We start from the raw sequence: 16,833 nt of genomic DNA, 5'->3' as shown, positions 1-16,833 counted from the left end.
TATTCTAGATTGGAACTGACATGTATAAATTAAAACAGCACTGGGACAAACCCAGAACCTTGAATTTCACAGGTAGGTTCAGGTTTGAATTTGCTCCTATTTTTGGTTTCAAGTCTGATTAAGAACTTAAAGGAGTGTATTTTCTGGAAATCTTGTAAAATCAACTCTCCTTGCAAGATTTCAGGATGAAACCTCTTGAGGTCTGCTGATCTTGCAAGATTTCTGACACTTAGGGCCTAAATCTCATGTGAAAGGCTTGGTATATTTTGTCATTATCAAATGTGAGCCTGACCTCAAACCCTAACCCTGGTCTAAACATAGGGCCTGATTCTCCACTGCCTTGCATCCTATGTAGCCATTTACACCACGACAGAATGGGTGTAAAATGCTGATTTGGTAGTATTTTACACCGACTTGGCACAGGTCGAAGGGACTACACAGCCATTCGCCATTGACAGGTAATAGGACAGATACAGTAATTGTACATTAAATAGATTTTGCAGAAAGCATTGAAAGAGAACCCTTAATAACAGCAATTACTTTACATTCTTCCTCTTGCCCTCTCCCACAACAGTAGTTGGGGGAGCAGGTTGGAATAAACATGGAAAACAGTGGAGACTCATGTTCCTACTCTGAGTCCAAACACTGCTGCCTCTGCATGGCAAATGGGAAACTAATTTCTGTTCACTCGGTTTGTCATTGCTGGCTGGTGACCAAGGTACATGCTTTGGGCCAAATCCTGCAATCCGCACTCAAGCAATGGGATACTTGTCAACGTAAGGATCAGACCTTATATCTGTTACTCTATAATCAGCCTGTTCCTCTTGCCTGATTTATTCAGTGAGGATGATATTTATGACTTCTTCACTGGAGTTGGGCAAAACAAATTATTTTTCCTTAGCAAGATTTCATCTTGTATTTAAGGAGAAGGAATAAGATAAGGATCTGGGGACTGGGTTGTCTTTTCTCGGCTACTCATATCAATGACCCGGAGACCGTTTTAAAAAATGCTCATCAGAACAATTTCAGTGGCAATTATGAAAATGAGAAACATAAGCAAATAAAATTAAATCATTGACAAAAATGTGTTAATAACAAATACTGCTACTATGTGATTATTATAACAGAATAATCAGACTCTAGATAAGAAATCAGGGGGGAAATGGTTTAGTGGGAAACTTCCTAAGCATAAAAACATAATTTGATCATTTAAATATCCAAAATAGCAAAAAATTAAAACATCACCATTATGATCCATGTTAATGTTTCATTCAGTTTTATTATATCTCTCAGCTTTCAGTATCAGAACAAAGTTTCTCATGAATGGTCTTTATAAGAGAGAAATGATTACCTTTCTATTTATTTATCGTGTACCTGTTGGTTCATTAGGATCTAGGAAGGTGTAAAGGTGAAACCAAGAGGAAAATAATGAGTCAATGACTGATTAAGAGAAAAACAATTACCCATTTTAAATTCCTGGTGGCAATCACATTTTCTGTAGTATTCTAGGTAATGACTCTTCATTTGTTAAAAATGGGAACTAACACATTATAGTTCCTGGAAGCTATTAAAGACAGATTATACCAGTCAACAATCAAAGACTGCCAGCAAAATTTTTGAAAGGATTGCTGCCAAAGACTACATAATATTTAGGCTTTAAGAAACCGAATTTGTTTCCGAAAACCTTCTCCACGAAAGGGAAGAATATTACTTCTCCTCTCTACTAGTTTTTGAAGACCTATTTAATCCATGATCTAATGGATTTATTTTGGCAGGGCAGTTGTTCATTTTTTTTCCTTGGGGGCGAAAAAAGCTGAACAGTTATCGGAACAGTTTTTAAAATGTGAAGATCTATTTGAATATATTCCTTGGAATGTACTCAGGGACACAGATGTTTCTTATAATTGTTAGTTATAACTTAAGGTAAAACAGTGCTGGCAAATTAGAAGTCTGAGTTTTATATTGAATACCGATTAAACTTCTCTTCGGGCTGGCCCTTTTATAACCAGCTTTATACAGCATATCTATTATTGGAACACACATAAAATATAACACACACATATGTAGCTAGATAGTTGGATAACACATAAATAATGTAGATATTTCCACTCTTCCTCCACAGGGAAACTGTTTCTTTGAGAACACAGAGCATTCATCCATTTAATATAGTGAAGTTCATCTGATGCAAGAAAGGATGTTCTTGTTGCACATTAAATATGTTAAACACTCCCTGTGGATCTCCCATAATACCTAACTGCAAAGTTATGTCACTCATCCCTCTGAGGAAAGCTCCTCATCTCCCCCCATAATATGGTGAAAAATTGAACTGGTTAGCTTTAGAGTATGACTTTGGACACTGATTGTCCCTTTTTTTTTTTAGAGGGCACAACTGGGAACCAGGGAACTTTACATGCGTATAACAAAGACCATTCTTGCCCTGAGGAGCTTACGATCTAAACAAAGCCTTTTCTCTTCCGCAAAGGTTATATGTTGCAGTCATGATCTTCTTGATGTTGCAGTCGTGGATCAGTGTACAACCATGAACAGGTGCAACCTCCTCACTGAAAGAAACAGGAAAATCCCATGGTACAAAGAGTGATAGATTGGGTTATAATAATCTTAATGTAAGCAGGGGAATAGTCCCGCTATTGTGGGGAACTTTCCTGGCTTCTGCACTATCCCGGTGAAGTGGGCTAGCAAAAGGATCTGAGTCCTCGCTCCCACTTCCTTTACCCAGTGGCCTCCCTGCCCTTGAGGACTCCCCTTTTACCCTCCTGTCTGGCAGAGTCCTCGTAACCCCAGCAAGGCTGGGCCCAGGATTCCTGGGGGGCTCGACCCTCAACCCTGCTGTGGTCACCTAGGACAGGGGCTAGGGTGTCCCCACTCCGGGGTACTCTCTCTGCACTGGGCACTTCTCTGACCCACTGACCATTACATACAAGTTAAAGCAAATGCAGGTTATTTAATCAACAATTTATTTTAAAAAGAATAAGGAAAAATGGGAAAGGTTAAAGGAAACACATCAACCCGCTCTGTGGCAGGGAATATTACAAACAGTGTCTCTGGAATGTCAGGGCAGTTCACAGTCTGTTCCTTGTAAGTCCCAGGCCTTCTTCTCAGGCCGTGGCTGTGCTGCAGGGATGCTGTGGGTTGGACACTTGCTCTGGTGGTGGCCACATGCCCTCAGGCTCTAAGTGGTAGGACCCTTCTTCCCAGTGTCGCCCCCGCCCTGTTGGGGTTACGATCCAAGCCTGGCCTGCAGAGCCTCTTGGCTGAGGCGTCTCCCTGTGCTGGGCCCGCTGCCCAGGGTCCCCCTCGCTCTCCCCAGCTGCTCACTGCACCCAGCTCCAGACTGCTCCAGCCCCAGCTGCACCACTCGGTCTCTGCTGCTGCTGCTCTGCCTCCAGCTCCCTGGGCTGCTTCTTTGGCCCCTCTGGCTCTGGTTGCTGCAGCTCTGCCCCCAGGACAGGTCTGCTCTGCAGGCTGCTTCTGTGACTCTGCTCCCAGCACTGGGCTGCTTCCTGGGCTGCTTTTCTGGCCTCTCTGGCTCTGGTTGCTGCAGCTCTGCTCCCAGGGCAAGTCTGCTCTCTCTGGGCTGTGCCTCTGGCTTTGGGGCTGCAGCTCTGCTCCCAGGACAGGGTCTGCTCTCTCTGGGCTGCTTTTCTGGTCCCCCTGGATCTGGCACAGCTCTGCTCCCCAGCTTAGCTTGGGCCCCTGCTCTTTCCTTAGCTTGGCCCCACTCTGTCTGACCCAGGCAAATCCAGCTCACACGGAGCACAGGACCTCCATGGCCTCCTGACTCCCTGATTAGCCTGCCCGCCCTGTCATTCAGGCTGACCTGGAGCATTGGCCTCTCCCCATTGCTCCTAGGGACTGGCAGTCTCAGGGTCCTGATTCCCCATCGACCCTTCCCCCTTTTAGTACTGGGAGCTCGCGACTAAAACACCCTCACTGAATGTTAGTAAGGGGCAACAGTCCCCTTACATTAACTTCTGTCTGCAGACATGTCTTAATATGGCCAGAATTGCTGCCTTGTGGCTCTGGCGCTTTTTCTTTTTTGTTTCCTTTCAAATCTGTCACTGCCTTCCCCTCCCTCCACACGCACATGCGCGCACACACACACACACACCCTTTCTTTGAGCTGTCAGGATTTTTAATATAGTTTCAACAGAGGAGGAAGGCTAAGGCTTGCTTCTGTTCCTACTTCCCCCTTTGACTTCAGGGAACCTACTTCCCCTTTACACCAGTGTTAGTGAGAGTTTTCCATGCCCTCAAACTTTTCATGCAGTGACTGAGTACCCTACTAGAATTTTTAGCTTCCTGCTATCTTTGCCTAGCTTCTGAAAGAAAGCTGCTGTACTGAATATAATGCTGAACACTACATGGCAAAGAGGTCAACTTGGTCACTGTTTTTATGCATCTGGGACCAGATCATCAGCTGGTGTAAATCAGTGCAGCTCAACTGACTTCAGTAGATCATGGCAGCATCTACTGAAATCCTGCACAAGACTTCAGCCAGAAACTTCACATTTCTTTCCATTAGTGGTTGCTTTTTCCAGTGCAGAGAAAAAAGCTCTCATAAAACACGCCCTATTATGATGATGATATGGTAATACTAATATTGTAGTAGCAGAGATCCTGATCACAGTCCCATTGAGACAGATACTTATAAACAGTAAACAGTACTTAAACACAGTCTTTGTCCAAAGAGCTTGCATGCTCATCTCTACTACCCTGCCACAGACTCTTATTGGTCAACAGATTCAATTGTACATAAATTATCAAGATAGAGAAGACCACTGATAACTTTCAGTGCAAGTTAGGCACCTAGCTGCCATTTGGGTCTCTGAAAATCTACCTTTATAATATCCTGACAATTAATCTGCTTTTGCCGCAATCTAGGGAAATCTGTTTGCAAAAATTCTATTATACGATCCCATGGCAGTGAGGTAGAACTGGGTGATAGTTTTCGGACAAATAGTTTATTCAAAAAATGCAGTTTTTTGCAAAACTATTTGCGAATATGAGTCATATTTGGGAAATAGTTTCTGCCAAAACAAATGGAAAAACAAAACAACTTAAAAGTAGAAACATTTCATTTTGATGTTTGAAACAAAAATGTTGACCCTTTTATTCAAAATGTAGCTAGATTTACTTTAAAAGCTTTGCTTGTTTTGTTTGAGTGCTTTTTTTAAAAAAACAACATAAAAAAAACATTTCAGGACAAATGAAACATTTCATTCGACCTGAAATGAAATTTTTTTTGTTTGTTGGTTTCAGAAAGAAAAAACAAAATTCTGATTTGGGTCAATCCAAAACAAATATTCTTTTGGATTATTCAGTTCAGCCACTGAACTGAAACATCAATTATTTGTTCAGCTCTATTGTGAGGGCCACCATGAAACTGGCAACGCAAGAGAGAATATTTTATCTATATATTGTCAACGACTCTCATCAGTTTGTTCTTTAAAGGGAGTGTTCCCATTGTCATATAATGAACTGGATCCTTTAGAGAGGTTCTTCCTAGTTCTCCAGCGTATCTATCTCTAGAACAACTGGAAGTGTTAGAATCACTGCAGTCTTATGCTATGTGTGATCACCCAGAATAGATTTAGAAGAAATTATAATTATGACCCTTCAGTTCTGATCAGTCTGTGGTTCTAGAGATTTTATTTTTAAGTTCCACTGTGTTTTGACTATCAGCATGAAAAGGATAGTAACAGTAGAAAACTCGTTACGCTCACAATATCATGGGGAATTTTCAGTCTGCTAAAGATTGCTCAAGTATATGTTTTATTGCATAATATCCTTTTTGTGATGTTGCACTCCATATGCTTTTTGAAAATATGCTTATGAATATGACATAACTGGAATATGCTTTATGCTAAATACCCCTTGTATGGTGTCATTAGAAAGCTTGTAATCTACTAAGTGTGTTCATCCTATTTGTTTGCATGTATTATTTCTATATCTAGAGTTAGGAGAATAAGATATAAACTTGTATCACTGATGTAAACATATTAAGTGGAGGCCATTAAGGGTGCTCCAGAAACAATCAGTTGTAAATGGCCTTAATTACTTGAAAGCCTTTCTGTGTACGTGTGGGCCAGCCCATGGGGAATGGAGACTAGGGGTCTTACAGTGACATGTGACTATGTCACCTGATAATGAAATCCATCTTAAATTTGGTACTTTTCCATTTAGAAGGACGGGTGGAGACCCAGAGAGACAAAAGATTCCTGCCTTGTGCCAAAGCTATAAAAGGGGCTGGAGCAGGACAAAAAGGGCTGCCAGTCATGAGAAAACCCCTGCTTACCACCTCAGATGTCTGCTGGAACTAACAAGGGCTAAACCGGGGAAAGGATTGTGCCCAGACTAGGAAGGCGTCTAGTCTGTGAGGGAAGCTTATTGGAACATCTCTGAGGGTGAGATATTACCTGTAATCAGTTTCTTAATGTATTAGGCTTAGACTTGCGTGTTTTTGCTTTATTTTGCTTGGTGACTTACTTTGTTCTGTCTGTTATTACTTGAAATCACTTAAATTCTACTTTTTATACTTAATAAAATCACTTTTGTTTATTAATAAACCCAGAGTAAGTGATTAATACCTGGGGGAGCAAACAGCTGTGAATATCTCTCTATCAGTGTTATATAGGGCAGACAATTTGTGAATTTACCCTGTATAAGCTTTATACAGAGTAAAACAGATTTATTTGGGGTTTGGATCCCATTGGGAACTGGGTGGCTGGGTGTTGGAGAAGTAACCTGCTAAGCTGTTTTTGGTTAAAGTCTGCAGCTTTGGGGGCGTGGCCCAGACACTGAGTCTATGTTGCAGCAGGCTAGCATGTCTGGCTCAGCAAGACAGGATTCTGGAAGTCCAAAGCTGGCAGGGAAAATGGGCTCAGTGGTAATTTCAGCACATCAGGTGACAGTCCCACGGTGCTCTCTGTGACCAAACCCGTCACACTTTTGAACATAGGAACCCCCATTTTTTATGTCAAGAATAAAAAGGAATATCTAACTTTTTTTGTTTAATTAGCTTCCCCAAGCTTTTAATATGTAAACTTTGATAGATTGCTCTTAACCTAGGTCCTGTATGCCTTGGCTTCTCAGAGGACTAATTACATCTGAGTGCATGTTCCTTCTTGGTCCTCTGAACAATCCTAAATTCACTAATCTCAATTGAAGTAACATTTAGTGAGCAAAATCTCAGGATTATACTATTACTAGTTATGGTTTATAATGTGGAAGTGCCTAGAGCGCTCAGTTAGGCTCCAAAGAGTTTATAATCTAAAATAAAACTTATTGTCGCTGGACCAGATCCTCAGCTGGTTTAGATCAGCAGAGTTGCATTGACTTCAGTGGAAGTCTGCCGATTTATACCAACTGAGGATCTGGATCTATATTTCTTCCTTTTTTATTTTTGAGAATGGATTTTGTTTATCTTAAAACCTGGTTGCTGAGTAGAAATGTGTGAAATAACTTTTTTGTTGTATACATATTTTAAAAACAGGACTTTCAAGGATTTTGCAATGAATTACATACAGTTGGCAAAGCTCCCATCCACTTCTTCCTGTGCAAACAGAATTATGTAAGGACGGGGCCTTGTTGAGCATAAAATGGTCAAGTTAAAGAATATTTAACAACTCTCAGGGTGCTTGCTTCTCCTCCGAGTGGCTTTCCGCCATTGAGGGATTTTACCTGATTTATCCTGACCACCCTTGATTAGGTTCTTTTATCCTGTTGGCTGGATCAGTTGGCCAATTTATTGCTAGCCTTTGCCATCATTACAGCAAATAATTAATCTCATGCTGTGGGTCTCTAGGTCTATAAGTCTACTCCAAATTCAATTAAATTTCCAAGTGTAGGCACAAGGCCATCTGAAAGTTGCTTTTTCCTTCAGATTTAATAGGTTTTGGCTTAGAAGGCTAGTCCTTTGGTTTCACTCACGAAAAGGAGGCTTTTTTTATTCTTTAATTCACCATTACCTTGTGATCTTCTTAGCTATGTGCACTCGCTTAAGGTTTTGATGTGATGAAACTACTGAGTATTTCTAACCAGGGACAAAAACAAAAAAACAACAACAAAAAACTTAAAACTGCAGTGCAAACAGTTACTCCATCCCTTTGAGTGTTTTGAAGCGAAGACACAATCCACAGTATTTGTAGCCAGTGAATGTCTTGTTCCACAGCTCATAGCCAAAAAATCAAATTAAAAAAATGAAAATACCTTGAGAGGAGGACCAAGGTTTGCCATCTGGTCCTCCCATGAGAACTGCAAACCTGCTGCGCTTTCCTTTGCCACAAAGTTTTCTCTCCCTTTGAGTTCCTTCCCGCCAAAGTTTCTGCCTCAGTCTCTCACTCAAGTGCCAAGCTCACTTTCTAATAATGAAATTGTCACAAAAATCATGATTGATTTGTTTTAAATTAGGGTTTTGCTCTGTCTTCTGATTTTTGGACACCCCCTGCCCACCCTCTGTGTGCATATGTGTCATTGCCATGTGTGTCTCACCTCCGTATAGTGAGGTGATATTGGCTCCCCACTGCAGGGGCTCTCACTGGTTTCCTGATGGTGCGGAGTTTCCAGCTTCCAGAATTCTAACTGATCAATTGCATTCTCCTTGTCCAGCCCAGCAACTAGTTATACTCCCACTGAGCCCCACCACAATTCTTTCTCCTTGCCCCCCACGTTAATTCTACCCCCACATCAGTTCTGCCCTCCGGCAGTTCCTCTGATCCTCCTGCAGTTTTAGGGGTGGTTCAACAGGGCACCCTCTCCCCCTTCCCAGGCCTGGCCTGGTGTTGCAGGGAGGGGAGAGGAGCAGAGGGACCCACTGCTTGGGAGACAAGAGGAGGGAGCAGAGCTGCCCTCAGCTTCTAGGCCCTCTCAGCACCTTCCTCCCAAATCCCTGCTCATGAGAACAGTGTCTTCTGTCCCCTATCCAAAAGCTGTTGAGAGGAGGAGGAGGGAGGGGGTAGAGGAGCGCTGCCTGCCTCGCAGAAGCTCTAATTGGCCGGTCTTCTCCAGAAGGCGGGCAAATGAGACAGACAGACAATCAAAAGGGGTACCTCACTCTCCAGGGCTGAAACGTCTGAGGGGCTGGAGATTCTCCCTGCACAAGGAGACTCTTTAGCTCTGAATGGCCTAGCCATCCCAACCCATTGCTTTGCCTCGCAAGCCTATGCTGAGTGACACTCCTAGCATGACTGCCTGTAACTTCAGACAGAAGAGCTAAAGGAGCCATACTCAGCATCCCCCTCCTCCATTGCTGTGCATTGTAGAATTGTTTAAACAGAATAAAATCACGAGAAGCTGTTTGTTTCTTGGGTCTGAAACAGCTCCAGTTTTTATTTTTTCAAAAATGTTGGGAAACTTTTTATATCAAAAATGTTTATCCAACAATATGGGACAACTACCGGATTTTCTAGTTTATCTGACACCTTGAAATGAGCAATGTCTGTTTCAACTGAAAATGCTGACAGGTTTGTTTGTTTTATTTTTGCAAAATTTTTCACTTTCAGGATCGGGCTGCTTTTCGATTATACATCTTATTGGAAAAACATCAAGCCCATCCACTGGTGCTGGCAGTAGCATAGTATTTTAGTTGTAGGCACTGTCAGCATTGACCTTCATCAGACAGTGCTGCAGGCCCTTCCTCCTATGTCTTAATCCCAGCCCCGATTTCAGGAGGCTTCTACAACACCACCTGATGGTGCCACTGGTAAGTGGAGAATTAGGAGCCACAAGGCTTTATAAGAGGGGTGGCCAAACTTACTGATCCTCTGAGCCATACATGATAACCTTCAGAAGTTTGAGAGCCGAGCGCACCTGCTTGAGGGTTCTTCCCAGCAGCAGGGTAGTGGGGCTCGGGGCTTCAACCCCGCAGGAGGTGCCACTGGTGCTTGGGGTTTCCGCAAGAGCAAGGCTGAAGCCCCGAGCTCTGGCAGGTGCCTCCTGCACAGCTCAAGCCCCTGCATCCCCTCCCAACTGGGCAGAAGCCCTTACCCCAACCACCCCACCACTGGGAAGAAGCCACTACCCAAACCACTCCACAACAGGGCAGAAGTCCCGAGCTTCCCCCCACGCCAATCTGGTAGGTGGAGAATGGGAGGGTGTGGGAGGCACACTTTAACTGTAAAAGAGCCACACTTTAACTGTAAAAGAGCCTCATGTAGCTCACAAGCTGCAGTTTGGCTACCCCTGCTTTCTAACCCACGAAAGGCCCTGTCCACAGGGACCTGATGGGGCCGGGCACACTGCTTAAGTCAGGAGAGATAGGAAGGGCAAGAAGGTGGGTCCTGACTTGCTGCAGCTGCTACAGACCCCGCTGTCCTTGATCCTTGCTCCGGTCTCCAACTCTGGCTCCAACCTTTGGCTTTATACTCTGACTCCAGCTCCGACCCTTGGCTCAACTCCTGACTTCAGCTCTGACCCTTGGCTTGACTTCTGACCCGATAGGTGCTGGAACTAGGGATGCTGGGGTGCTGCCACACCCTCTGGCTTGAAATAGTAATAACAACCCAAATACATGGTTTCCGCCTTCCACACCCCCTATAAAAATTGTTGCAGCACCACTGCCTGACCCTGACTCCTGCTCTGACCATTAGGTCCGACTGCCCAAGCCCTGGTCATGACACTGTGTGGGCCCACATTTGCACTGCCTGATCAAGAACTAGTCCACCTTTAAGGAGTGGCCTGCATATAGACCAATGGACTAGTTATTTGAAACTCTGCTTTTAGCTTCGAATGTCTGCTTTCCTCTTCATATACACGTCTGTTTACAACATTTGATGTTATACACTTGGGGAAAAGCCACTACATACATTTTTCAAAGCAGCTAAGTGACTTGGTAGCTGTGGAAAATTAAGTCCCATTGACTTTCAGTAGGATTTAGGCTCCTGAGTCACTTAGGTGCTTTAAAAAGTTTTACTCACTGTCTACTTACGTAACTGGGAACCAGGAGGTCAGGCGTTCTAATCTTCCCTCTGTCATTAACTTGGGGTATAGCTTTGGGCAAATCACAACTCTACTGCTTCTGTTTTGCCATCTGTAAAATAGGGATAGAAATACTTAACGTCCATGTGAGGCAGATGTTTATGAACATTAAGTAGCTAACGTTTGTATGGTGCTTTGAAGATTTAAGGCACTGTGAAAGTCCTAAGTGTTGTTGCTAACTGGAAATAACCCGTTGTAAATTACTGAAAATGAGAATTTGTGATCTTATGCAACTGAATATTACAATGAAAAGATTTAGCATCTCTCACAGTCAGTAAATAATTTTTAGTAGTATTTGTCTGAGGCAGAGATGCTGATAGTTAACAGATTTCAAATTGGGGTAAAATGGGCTGAGTGCATAGTTTGGCAATACTGTTGTCTTAAATTTAAACCTTATAAATTATGTCTTGAGCCATGTTTGCTCTCAATAAGAGATTGAAAAATTATTTGTCATCAAGCAAATTGAATAATTGACATATAAACATTTGGAGTAACTTTCCAGATTTGCCTTTCAATTGGAGCTAAATGGGCAGATGTCAATACACGATGGAACCTTTTGTGAGGCATTATCAAGGGACTTGTTTATCAGCTTTCAAAAACAACTTGATGAAGCTCTACCCACTACCAACTCTTTGACACTGAAAAGCAGAGAGTATTTGATGAATTGAAATTACTAATGATTTGATCAAGATAATTCTTCAGCATCCTATATTAACTTCTTGGTAAAATATTAGATGTTTACCAAAAATGTCTGTGCTGTTTAGCATGCATTATCTATCCATATTCATTTAAAACGCTGTAAAAAGAACATTAAAAGAACTGTAGTTAAGACTTCAGACCACATCACTTCCTCCCCAGGAGCTAAGACATAGGGAAGCTCTACAAGGGAATCCTGTTTCTCCCATCTCATAGCATCATTTCCCAGGATCCACAGGATGCCTGAACCATCCAATCTGGCTCTGTGTCTCCAGCATATCCCTTATCTTCTACCCCCATCCTGGCAGAATAGCTTCAATGGGGTCTCACTACCGGGAACACCCCCTATCTGGGGCCCTTGCTGGGAAGCTTTGTTTTACTTAAAGGGAGGGTTTCCCACCATGGAGAAGGCACCACAGAAAAGGAAATTACAACCTTTTGCTGTGTGATTTTCTCAGGGCCAGTGGAGTGCTGATGTGGCCCAGAGCTCTTGCCACCAGTCTCCATCCCTTTACCCGGCTAGATCCTAATCTCATGCAGCTTCCTCTGAAGGACCTGGGGAAAGGAGGCATAATGCCACAGATGCAATTATCCCTCCCCTTTCCATATGTGAGGCAGGGGCCCATCTACATACGGACCATGGAGGCATAGGATGTCTCTTTATTTGCAGAATTCAATATCTGAGTTTTCTTTTACACCGGCACCATTACGCCTCACAAAAATACCTTGTATTTCTTAATTAGCAGCTTTTTGTAACTGCAACAGCAAATCTTGATAGATTATTTAAAGTAGATAATAAATCTTCATTCTAATGACAGTTTGGGGATCCATAAGAGGGTAATTATGGCTGGTAGTTGATCCCAAAGTGTATGTATCTTTAATGGAATCTTAACTTCGGTGTAGTTAAACCAAGTATGAATTTCTCAACAGAGAGCTGAAAGGAGGTTGAATGTTGGTGTTTTCTATATGTCTAAGAAGCCAGTTATTTTGAAATCTGCTACAGATGTATCTTATTAACTGTCAAGTTACTTATTAAACCACACAAATTACTGCACACTCACTCAATAAAAAATGCTAGATATATAAAAGGGCAAGGAAGTCCTCATGATTTTTCTGCTAGTCCCTAATCATGAAAAAAATAATTTTGTTCCTTTTTAACAAGGAATACAGCCAGAGAAAGTATTAACAAAACAAACAGCACAAAACTGTGGCTAACATGGGCAAAACTTGACCTACCACATGTGCATATAAAAATCAGCAAATGAATACAAATATGAAGTTTCACTCAGAATGAAAGGCATATAAATACACCTAAAACAGGTGAAAGTGGTGTCACTCATAGATGCATGACTATCTTTTTACCAGGCAGAACTGAGGAAAGAGAAGATGGGGCTATGCAGTGATAGGGTCCTCTTTATATCATTTTCATTGGAAAGTATAAACATGAACGGTTTCTATCATCCTCAGAATAATTGACATAAGCATCAGCCCTGGCTAAGTAATTTTAAGGTAGACTCTGGCTGTATCTATTAAAACAAGGTGGCCTCCCAGTCCTTCACTTCAGCTGCTAAATCTTCAAAAGCAAGAGACGCACTTTGTCAACAATTAGAGCTGTAGAACACATCACTGGAATCACTTTTTCATCAAATGGCATTACAAAATTATCATGCAGTGCCAGGACACGACATCACATTGTTAGGAAATTTCTAACATGTTGCTTAATTGTCCAGCACAAAGTTGTAATGCAAACATATATACAACAATATGTCCCTGACTGCCGCCACAAACACATCCCTGCAAGAGCCGCACTTGGAGACGATATGGCTGTGTACAGATTCCCCTCCCCCCAGAAAGGTATTCAGTACCCCTTGTGACATCATTTACTCTTCTTATGACCCTGCACACGGTATTCCACGGAGCCTGGAGCTACAGTGGAGGAGGCGGCAGAGACTGGGTGATCCCTACCCATCTGGCCCTCCAAAGCTGAAGTTAAAAAGGTAACACAACATGGGCTGTATTAGCTGTACTCCAGACCCCATCTCCTTTTTAGGGGATCCCAGTGGCAGTTGTAGCCCATAAAGTCAAGGAGCTGAGGAAGAAGGGACAGAGGCAAAGGGCCTTTGAATCCTCTGGGATTTGAGAGTTGCTCTTTATACACAACCAGGAAGGTTTGTAACATCCTGCATCCTTTATGCCAAAATCTCCTGTAAGTGTTCACAGCAAGGATCCAAATCAAAGACTTTACTGCCTTTACAGACCCTTCTCCTGTTAGAAGCTTAGATTACACATTTGCCATGAACTGGAAAAATCCACATATCCCACGGCTTAAAAGCAAAAATATAGAATTCTCTGGGTACAGAGAAACTCGTGCTTCCAAAGAGACAAAGGTGAGTGATTTCAGAGTCTGGAAGCCCTTCATCCAATGCTTGCCAAAGCTGGCCAAAGCCATGACATCCCACCACTACCTAAGGGGAAATAAGCAAGCCTTTCCTGCTTCTGAAGATGACATGCTTCCTTCTGTGCCCATTAAATGCTACAATAAGTGTCCTCTTCTACCCCGTTAAAGTACACATATTCCTTCCCATTCTCTTGTACTGTCTTAGAGAGTATAAACAAAACCCATCTGGCCCTTCATTAACTCCATTCGATTCCCTTTGATCTCATGTAAACTATGAGAAAAAGATCTAAGGCTTTGTTCTCCTTTCTAGACACGTGCATAATTCCTATCAATGTCAATGGGAGTTAAATATACCTATGGAGAGGGGGAAATATAGAAGCTGTAATGTATACTGCATTTTGGCATATATATATATATATATATATATATATATATATATGAAAAATGTAAATAAAGCAACCTTAATTTTATTTGTGTAGTACAGAGCCAGATTCCCTGTGTTGCTTCCTTCAGAAGACCCAGGCCTGCAGGCTCTGGGTAGCTGAAAAGCCACCCCAAATGGGGCACAGTGATGCAATTTACTCTGCAATTCTTGCTCCAATAATACCTTGGGGCAGGACCATACAGGACCCAGAGTATATGAGATCAGTAGGGAAGGGGACAGGAGCAGGGCACCTAGGAGAGGTGTTGGTTAAACTATTTATTGGGACTGTTTTTAATCCTTTCATTCATGGACCAAGGGGTCTAGGTTACCGTGAGTGGAAGAGTACAGAGCTCAAAGGGAGAGGAAAATAAAATTACACCTGTTAAAATTACTTAAAATAGTCCTGTTGCATATAAATAATGGCATGGTGTAAAGTCTGTTCCACGGCCTTCCCAGGCCTGTATGCTCCTAGCTTCTGGAAGCAGACATGTCTTTACACAAAGTGGATTATGTATATTTGAAGCTAGGAAGAGGCTCAACTTCTCTTGTCACTGGTCAAACCGGCAACTTCAAAATAAACCCTCCAGTTTTTTGAACTTGCAAAATGGGTCCTAATGGGGGGGGGGGGAGCTAGGGAGGGCAGTGCACGCGTCCCAAAACTCATAAATCAATGAAGGCAGGTGCAAATCTTGCCGGCTCAAGCTGCGCCCCTATAACTGAGGCCCCCCTCCAGAAGCGTACCCCAGCATGACCACGGCCTCCCGCGGCTAAGGTAGACGGGACCAGCCGGGGGAGATCTCCCAGCACCAGCTAAGTTCTTGGAGGGGAGAGGTGGCTGAGGGTTACTTACCCACGCTAGGGAGCTAGAGAGCAGCTGCCCCCGACTTCCTAGCCCCTCTCTCTGCCAGCGCCTTCCCTTCTGGCTGCCTCGGTAGGCGCAGTGCTGGGGAGATCTAGCCAGGGGGCAAACATCGGAAGAAGCGCTGCCCCACTACGTTACCCCACCGCATGTCCACGGGTTACGTGGCGCCCGGCTGCTGCTTGCCACCAAGGGAAGCAACAGAAACTGGCGGCGGCCGGGGGAGAGGGAGCGCGAGCCCCGAGCTGTTGGGGCCCCAGGGGCGCTGAGCGTCCGGCGCAGATCCCCAGCTCTGAGCGCCTGCCCCGCGGCAGCCCCCACCTGGCCGGTCGCCGCGAGGGGGAGCCGGGCACGTAGCAGCTCGAATCCCCTCCACCTCACTGCCCCGGTGCACGCCTGGCCCGGCTCAGCGGGCGTCCGGCTGCTGCCCGCCAGCTCGGCAGCTCCGGCCAGAAGAGTCCAGCAGACTGAGCGGACCTAGCCTGAAGCTGGGCGCTGACCCTGGCCACGCCCCTCCCCCGCTAGCTGCCCCGGGTCCCCGTGGGATAGCGAGCCCTGCCGCGGTTAGCCTCTTGGCTTCCCCGGAGACCGCGGCCCCTCGCTGTGGGTGCGGGGCTGAGTCCCAGCCACAGGGGGGGTTTGCACAATGACGGGGACGCTCGGCGGAAGCCCACGTTTCCCCCTCTGCCAGGGAGTCCGCGCTGCGATCCCCTGCTTTAAAATGCATGTACCACTCCCCATGCTCCCCTCCCCCCCCAGCGGTTATCAGACACTTGTTTGGGGGGTCCAGGCGGGAGCGGAATGTGTCTGCCATCAGATCCGAGTCACGGAAGGCTGGGGTGTCGCGCGGCCAGGCTTTGGTGCTGCCCTATATGGGTAGCGAACAACAGACACGTGAAGTGTTGAACGAAGGAGAGGAAACGATGTACCGCCGGCAGAGACCCAGCTCCCGCTCCTTGCGCATCAGGGTCTGCCGCTGCCTCCCTCCCGAGCCGAGGGGGACAGACCGGCCAGAGAATGCAACATCTGCCGCAGGGCGAGCCCTGCCTTCCGCTCCCAGCGGGGTCTCTGGCAGCTGTAAGCCAAGGGGTTCTTTCTCGAGTGAGACGGGATTACCAGCACTAAACCCCCTTACCTGTAAAACCTCGGTTTATCCGGGATTCACCGCCCCTGCTTTGGCTGGGGTTTGCAAACTCGGTTGCACTAATTTGTACTTTTTAAAATCGGCTCAGTTAAAAAACAGCAATTAGCTTTTCAGTGCCAGACAAGCTGCTTTTCGTGTGGCAAAATTCACAACGGGGAGTTTTGCCTGACAAAAGGCAGCAGGGTTTGATCCGAAGTGAATATTTCTGTGATCAAGAGGCTGAGACAAAATCCCAAAATACTCTAACACCATTTTCCTCATAAATAATATGGAAGCGAAAAGAGAGCGGTGCATAGTCCAGTTGTTGCACGTTTAAA

General features: G+C 44.4%; 1 long non-coding RNA gene across 1 annotated transcript; it reads right to left on the bottom strand.

Moving 5' to 3' along the window:
* Nucleotides 1–1,363: 1,363 nt before the first annotated feature.
* Nucleotides 1,364–15,669, bottom strand: LOC141983890 (uncharacterized). Its single transcript, XR_012638558.1, has 3 exons — nucleotides 15,364–15,669; nucleotides 10,946–11,047; nucleotides 1,364–2,561 (listed from the first exon to the last, which is right to left on the bottom strand). It is a non-coding gene; the product is annotated as an uncharacterized LOC141983890 (long non-coding RNA).
* Between the last annotated feature and the right edge of the window lie 1,164 nt (nucleotides 15,670–16,833).

This window comes from Natator depressus, chromosome 3 (genome assembly GCF_965152275.1).
Source record: "Natator depressus isolate rNatDep1 chromosome 3, rNatDep2.hap1, whole genome shotgun sequence".
NCBI classification, from domain to species: domain Eukaryota; kingdom Metazoa; phylum Chordata; order Testudines; family Cheloniidae; genus Natator; species Natator depressus.
The sequence above is the reverse complement of the archived record's forward strand: the minus strand, read 5'-3'. Positions and strand labels throughout refer to the sequence as shown.